Source organism: Phodopus roborovskii, unplaced genomic scaffold, assembly GCF_943737965.1.
Source record: "Phodopus roborovskii unplaced genomic scaffold, PHOROB, whole genome shotgun sequence".
Classification (NCBI taxonomy): domain Eukaryota; kingdom Metazoa; phylum Chordata; class Mammalia; order Rodentia; family Cricetidae; genus Phodopus; species Phodopus roborovskii.
In genome coordinates, this window is record NW_026126439.1 from 2,027,651 (window position 1) to 2,036,061 (window position 8,411).

The window sequence follows — 8,411 nt, forward strand, 5'->3', positions numbered from 1 at the left end:
AAAAACTTGTAAAATAATTTTTTTTTCACCAAAATGTATTAGCAGTTGCCATTAGGGAGTGCCATTTAGGAGCAAATCTATTTTCCCTTTTTAAAAAATACAATTATCTTTATATATTTATTCAGTGAGGGGGATGCTCGAGTACTATAGTGTGTGTGTGTGGATGCCAGAGGACAACTTGGGGGAGTTAGTCCTCTCCTATCATGTAGATCCTGGGGATTGAACTTGAATCTGCAGGCCTGGCAACCAGCTCCTTTACCAATGGAGCCGTCTCACTGTCCCAAGACACTTTTCCTTTTTAGGCAAAGCTCTGTTTCTGAAGAAAACACTAATCTAGCTCTGCTTCCCTTGCCAGGAACTGCCTGACCTTGGCAACTCCAAGCAGAGGAATAGGCCTCCTCTGATACAGCGGAGGCTGCTGGGGATGGCAGCTTTAGCAAACTGTCTGTCTCCAGGAGGCGTCAGGGAGAGCCAAGTGAGATGTGCACACTGTAGCCATAGCACTCTGAGGGATTGGGAGTTCAAGCTTAATCTTCCTTTCTACACAGATATAGTAATGCCTTTGAGCCATCTGCAAGAGACTCAGTCTCCTCATCCCATATCTGTCTACTACGTTCCTGCCTGACTCTTTTCTGATAGAATTCTGGATAGAATTAAGAGGTCTGTTTCCCTGTAGCTACTGGACATTGGGAGATCCACATCTGTTCTGGTTCTGTGGAGAAACTGGACAGGTTCCCCTGCTGGGAAAAACTATACCTCTCTCTAAGGGCGGGGGCAGGCAAAATGCTGTAGGGAGGGTGCTAGTATGTCTATAAGTTTTGTTTTGTTGAGCTTATCCATGTCACAGTTTTTATTTTTTCATTTATTTTAGGACAGGGTTTCTCTGTGTAGTTTTGGAACCTGTTCTGTAGACCAGGCTGGCACAGAACTCACATAGATCAGCCTGCCTCTGCCTCCCAAGTGCTGGGATTAAAGCCAAGTGCTACCACCACCCAGATAACAGTTTTCTGTTTCCTTTCTAGTTAATTACTTCCCTCCTGGGCTAGGTGTTCAAACAAAAATGGCTCCCATAGGTTCATATGGGAGTGAATGGGAAGGGTTGGGGGGAGGTGTGGTTTTGTTGGGGGAGGTGTGTTCTTTGGGATAGGCTTTGAGATCTCAAAATCCCAGCCATTCCCAATTAGCCTTCCCCTGCCTCCACCTTGTGGATCAGATGTAAGCCCTAAGTTACTGCTCCAGCACCATACCTGCATGCCTGCCTGCCGGCACACTCCCTACTCTAATAGTCATGGACTCACACTCTAAAACTGTAAGCCCCCATTAAAACACTTTCTTCTATAAATTGCTTGGTCATGGTATCCCTTCATAGCAACAGAAAAGTAACTAAGACAGCAGCCTTCACCCGTTATAGGCTAAAGGATGTGGCCAAATCTTTCCCTCTTTCCCTGGAACCTCTCTGACTCAACCAGGAAGGAACAGCCTGTTCAGCTGCCAGCACACACACCCTGAATGTCCCTGTGTTCTGATGGGTCAGGTTGCCCCAAGTCTTCGCTACAACTGCTCTCGTGCCCAGTGCTGAAGATCAAGAAAAAGAGGGGGGAAAAACATCTCCACCTTTGGGCTCTGCAGCCCTGTGGCTGCCCACAAGCCTAGTTCTAACCAAGGAAGTATCTCTGGGAAGGTGCTGTGGTTCTAATGTAAAACATTCTCTGCAGGCTTGTGGGTTTAAATACCTGGCCAGGTGAGTAGGCATGTTTTAGAAGGCTGTAGAATCTTGGAAACATGTGGCCTAGTTAAGCAGAAATGCGATGTTGAAAGCATGCCTTGAAGGTGGTATTTACTTTGATTCCAGGCCAAATTCTATTTCCTCATCTTTCCAAATATGAATGGCTATGCTGCAAAGCTCTGAGCACCACAGGCTGAGCAACTGCAGCTGCCATGCTCTTTCCCTGCTACAATGGCTGAACTGCCTGTGCTGAAACTATAATCCAAAATAAAAGTCTCCTTCCCCAACTTGCTCCTGCCAGACATTTAATCACAGCAATGAATATAAAAGAGTAATGGAACAACCCTTTCCATCCAAGCCATCCTTATCCTCCCCTTGCCCCTGAAGCCATTGAGGGTATCATGGCAAGAAGAACCTCAGGCTCAGCCCTGTTTCCTGCCCTTGCTTCTTGCATAGCTGCGTAGCTCTCTGTTCCCTAGCCTGCTTTATCAGTCATTTCTAGGGTAGGGCCCGGAGAAAAAGATGCTCATGGCCTCTAATTTTCTACTTTTGCATTTCCCTTGCTGCTCTACCTGCCTGGCTTGCCATAGAAACCTCTAAGTCAGCTTTGGCCAGGAAGCTACATGGGGTCCCCTTGATGCGCGGGTGTTCACTCGGCAGCTCTAGTGGAGCCTGAGATTCTGTGTTTCTAGCAAGTGCCTAATATTGCAATGGCACCAGGGACCCAGATGTGAAGTCTGTTTCACTAAGATTATCAGAGCCTGGTGTAGGAATTGGTCACTCCATCTCACTATTCTCAAGCACCTGCCTCCACATTTATTGTATTTTATCATAGCCTTGGTCTGCTTGTGTTCCCCTGCTAGTATTTGAGCCCCTGGGAGAAGGACTCATTATAATAGCCTTAAGCCCTTGCACGGTGGATGCTCAACAGCTTGTTGAATAAATAGACGGGTGACTCTTGAAGGCAATTCACAAGAGATATAGATGACTGAAGTCTAAGGCAACATTTCCTAAACTGCTAATTAGGACATTAATTCTGAGGGTTGTTAATAGATATTTGTTTTGGAGAAGGTTTTGCAATCACTTAAACTGGGAACTACTAGACAAGAAATAAATACCTAAAGAACTCCTAATTAGCTACTGGTTCTGGCCAGTGTCTAAGAGAGAGCTCCAGTGCACAGTCAGCCTGCTTCTTGACCTCAGGGCGCATCTGTGCATCTACGGAGAAACGTCTGGTGGATGAGAGTGCTGAGGGAGATGCAGGTACAATCGCTAGCTGGCATTCACCAAAGGATTGTGGTCTAGCCAAACTGACAAGCTTCAGGTTCAATGAAGAGTCCCTGTCAAAAAGGAGGTATCAGTGCTGGAGAGATGGTTCCACAGTCAAGAGCATCGTTGCTCTTTCAGAGGACTTGGTTGGATTCCTAATACCCACATTTCGCTCACAACCATCAGTAACTCCAGTTCCAAGAGACCCAGTGCCCTCTTCTGACCTCCATAGACACCAAGCAGGCACAGGCTGCACATATGCATGTGCAGGCAAAGAAATACATATAAAATATTAAAATCTTTAAAAATTAATTAATTACAATTTAAATTAAAAAATGCAGTAGCAAACAATAGAAGACTTCTGGCCTCCATATGCACCCCCACGCACCCCCCACACCTATACATCTACACAGGCATACCCCCCAACATACACACACACACAGGCATACCCCCCAACACACACACACACACAGGCATACCCCCCAACACACACACACGCACAGGCATACCCCCCAACACACATACATAAATACATGAGAACAAAACAAAACTTCAGAACATTGTTTGAATTCAGCTGTAATTAGCATCAAAAGAAATTTATTAAGAAAAAAATGGATAATGTGTGCGTGTGAAAAAAATAAGATAAGAAGCCTTCCACTTGGGGCTGGAGAAATGGCTCAGAGGTTAAGAGCACTGACTGCTCTTCCAGAAGTCCTGAGTTCAATTCCCAGCCATCATATGGTGGTCCCCAACCGTATTTTAATGAGAACTGGTGCCTTCTACAGCTATATAATTGGAGAAATTGGTGCACAGGTCCAATAAACATACAGGGAGCATTTCATCATTAAGGTATTTGCAAAACTTTAGAGATCTGGATGCAATGATGTATCTGTAAGGAAGGGGATGGGAATAGCATGAGATGTGTGTCTTTTTATCTCATGATTTTTTTTTCTAAACAAGCTAACACATGTTGGCTCTAATTCATAATCCTCCTACCACAGCCTCCAGGATACTGCTATTATAAGTATGAGCACCATCTCTACCAACCTCCCCCTCTCCTACCACAGTAAGAATCAATGAACTAGATAAACCTACAGCAAAAATAGATTCTTAAAGCTTGATGCCAAATGGAGGAGAAAAGACAAGAAATAGAAAGAGGCCTCCAGCACAATATTAATGATTAGAGTAAAAAATACATAAATACAAAACAAGACCTCCTGCCTTCAAGGAAACCATTCATATTTTAATCCCAGCCCTGAGGAGGCAGAGGCAGGAGGATATATCTGAGTTTGAAGCCAACCAGGTTTACAAAGTCAGACAGGGCTATACAGAAAAGAAAAGGAAAAGAAAGGAAAAGAAAGGAAAGGAGGGAAAAGGAGGGAAGGGGAGAGGAGGGGAGGGGAGGGAAGGGAAAAGCACTTACTAGCCAGTCAGAACTATACGCCTGTAATTCCAGCACTTTGAAAGTAGAGGCAGAAGGATCAGGAGTTCCAGGTCAGTTCAACTACATACTGAACTCAAGGCAATTGAGCTACATATCTCAGAAATAAAATATACAACAACAACAACAACAACAACAAATCTTTAACAATAGAATGACTTACAAATCATCATTCAACAGTTAAACTTTTGTGAATTAGTTATCACTGCCACCTTGTGGTAGTAACTCCAAATTGAGCCAGAACTCCAACTAAAAATAATTTGTACCTGCTTGGTGGTGGCAAATGCCCTTTAACCCCAGCACTTGGGAGGCAGGAGGCAGGAGGATCTCTGAGTTTGAGGCCAGCCTGGTCTAGAGTAAGTTTCAGGACAGCCAGGGATACACAGAGAAACCTTGTTTGCCTGTTTGGTTGGGGAAGGTGAGTGGGGTGTGGATGTGCACAGTGTTGTGTGGAGATCATAGGATAATTTGCATGAGTCAATACTCTTTTTCCATTCTATGTGTTCCAGAGATCAAACGCAGGTCCTCAGGCTTAGTTAGCATCATGTCCCTTTACTTGCTGAGCCATCTCGCCAGCCACATACCCTTTATTTTATGTGCCAGAGCTCACTGACTTGGAACTTGCATGTAGGTCAGGCTGGCTTCAAACCCACAAAGATCCACAAAGATCCACATTACCTTCCTCTCCCCAGACACACACACACACAGAGGTCTTTTGAGGCAGAGTTTCTTGCATAGCTCTGTCTGTCCTGGAACTCACACTGTAGACCAGGCTGGCCTCAGAGATCGGCCTGCCTCTGCCTCCCAGGTGCTAGGATTAAAGGCTTGCCCAACTACCTTTGTCTCTTACTTGACTAAGGACATATATCACTTTTGCCTGGTTCCCTTTAAAAACAAACAAGAAATCAAACAAAACAAATAAAACTTATACACAGCCAATAGTTAGATCAGTTGTACATTTTGAGACTGCATTGTGTGAATGTCATAGATTTTATTTACAGGTCAAGCACACGCTGTAGTATCCAAAGCAACCAAGAGAGGCAGTAAAGATGAACAAGGTGACTACATTGCAGTTTTCCATGATTAGAAGCAGTATACTTTAAGCTAACAAAAAGTATACCATGGAGCCCGGTGTGGTAGCACACGCCTTTAATCCCAGCACTTGGGAGGCTGATCTCTGTGAGTCTGAAGCCAGCCATGTCTACACAATGAATTCCAGGTCTTCCAGGGACTACACTGTAAGGATGTCTTGAAAATGATATGCATAAATAGCTATATGGTGGGTATATATCTTAAAATCCATTCCTGCTATGGCATGGAGACTTTATTCCATTATAGATAACACTCCATTTACAATTTTATATATGTATATATTTAAGAAGCTTCTACAGTTCTCATATGAGTTTTCAAAACCCATTAGTGTTAGTTTTCTCTCTGTGTGTCCTGCCTCTACCCTGCCTCCCCCATCCCGCCCCACATTTAACCCTTCGTGTTCCATTTCTCCCACTTTATCCCTTTATAACACTATACCCCTTCCATGCAAGATCTCCTCCTCCCCAAATGGTCAACGTACAGAGAATAACAGACTTTGGGATATTCTGCCCTAACTGAGATGAGATGTCTGTATCACACGTCTCCCCCTCAAGACTCAAGGGCCAGAAAGATTGTAAGAGGCAGAAGTAGTGGAGGACTCCAGGCATTTTCCAGACACAGTGCAGATGCACATATGACTCTCCAGAAACTGACAGAGTGTGCAAGACCTGTGCAAGCTCAGGCCAGAACCAAAATCCCAGCACAGAAGAGGGGAGGTGAGCATGAAGTTCCACACCTAGCTGAAGAGCTTTGGGCAGGCATGTGATGGCTGCTGAGAGAAGGAAATCCTGACATGAGGTTGTGCTGCTGGGTTCTTCCTCGACAACCAGGTCCTCAAAATCTGAGACTGAGAAAGCTGCTGTGAAGAGACCCTGTCATTGTGCCTCAAGCTTGACTACAGCACTTAGATTCCCCCCATTAACTCAGTCTAGCAGGATTTTGCAAAAGGGGAAACCAGCATGCAAGGTCACACGGCAAGTAAGCCACAGCGACACGATGAAAACCAGGTTCCTGCTCTTTCCAGCTCCTAGCCCGACATCGTGGGAATCCCAGCAGGAAGAATTTGCAGCTCTTGGAAAAGTTAAGAGGAAGGCTGCTGGTCGGTCAGGGTTCCTGGACCCCTTCTGGCAATCAGAAAGGACAAGGAGGGCCAGAGACCACACCCGCAGACAGTGGCAGCAGGATCTTTGGCTAGCTTTCAAGCTGGGCAGGAGGGCAGGAAGCAATCACCAGGGATGGGCCAACCAGCTCTGACACCTCACCTGTCAACTCTCCAGAATAGCAAATATTTATCGAGTGACAATGGAACAGAAGAAACCTCTTCCTCACCTGTCTGTGGACAAATGTTCATGAGATGTGAAAGGCCGGCTTGGAAGGGAGTGGCTGGGCACCTTGGCCAAGAGATGGATTTCTCAGGCTCCCAAGACCCTTGGATCAGGACTTCTGCTAGCCCACACAATAGTTAATTATTTCACTCTGCTCCTTTGGCAACAATGTGGCACATGTCACCTTGGCTGACATAGAAGGCTAGTTCCCTGGCCACACTGATTAGTGGGGAGATGGACATGTGCTTTACAGAACCCTAGCTCAGTCTTTGGGTTTGGAGTTTTTGTTGTTGCTTGCTTGCTTGTTTTGATACTTCCTGTTTGGGTTTGGTTTAGCTTGTGACTTTTTGAAACAGGGTCTCTCTGTGTGCCTAGGCTGTCCTGGAACTCTCTATGCTGACCTGGCTGTCCTAGCACTCACTGGTGAAACACTCTACACCAAGTCATCTCCCTGAGGTTGCAGTTTGCAGCCATGTCTGTCCCCCAGTGGTGTAGATTAAACCTGTCTACAGCAGGTGAGCATGATTATAGCGCCTGAGAGATGCCCTCTTTTGGTCTCCTTTCCTGTACAGGTATGAACACACATGCACTTCCCCCCCATGCACATGCAATCACACATACACACACAAATAATATATATTTTTTAACTATTATGTATTTATTAAGACAGATTCTTACTGTGCAGCCCTGGCTGACCTATCACTAACTATGTAGACCAGGCTAGCCTCAGAGTCACAGTGATCTTCCTGCTTTTGACTCTGGAGCACTGGGATTAAAGGTGTAAACCACCATGTCCAACTCATCTTTTAAAATTTCTTAGATGTATTATCTTTTATGTGTATGAATGTTTTGCCTACATGTATGTCTACATACCACATATGTGCTTGGTGCCCATGGAAGCCAGAAGGAGGTGTCAGATCTCCTGAAACTGGAGTTACAGGTAGTTGTGGGCCAGCATGGTCCTCTTCAAGAACAGCTCATGCTCTTAACCACGAAGCCATCTCTCCAGCCCTGCTCAGTCTATTTTTATTTTTAATTCTGTGTATATGTGTGTGTTTGTGCAGGTGAGTGAAGTGCTTGAGAAGCCCAAGAGAGGAACTGGGTCCTGGAGCTGGGGTTACAGGTAATTGTAAGCCACAAATGTGGGTGCTGGGAATTGAACTTGGGTCCTATGCAAGAGCCATATGCACTTAACTTCTGAGCTATCTCTCAGCCACCAAGTAAATCTTTTAAAATATATACAAAGATTTTCAACACTGTGGAAGGAAGGGGATGCAAACCTGTGACACTCTAGTCTAAATGCCTCTGTGTGTGTGCTCAGAGGGTCTGTTTCTCTAGCCAGCCTGAATGGAGTTGTTCACGTGGTGCATGGTCCAGAGAACCAGGCACCTCATACAGGTCCATTCCCAAGGCAAGGACTGGATGATAGTCCCTTCCACCTTTGTAGCATCAAAGCAGAATTTCTCCATGTACCAGCAGAGAACAGAGGTCCCTGAAATTGCTGTCTGTGACCCCGAAGATGGTCTTGGGGTAGCTTTCAGAGAATCACATGTAGGTC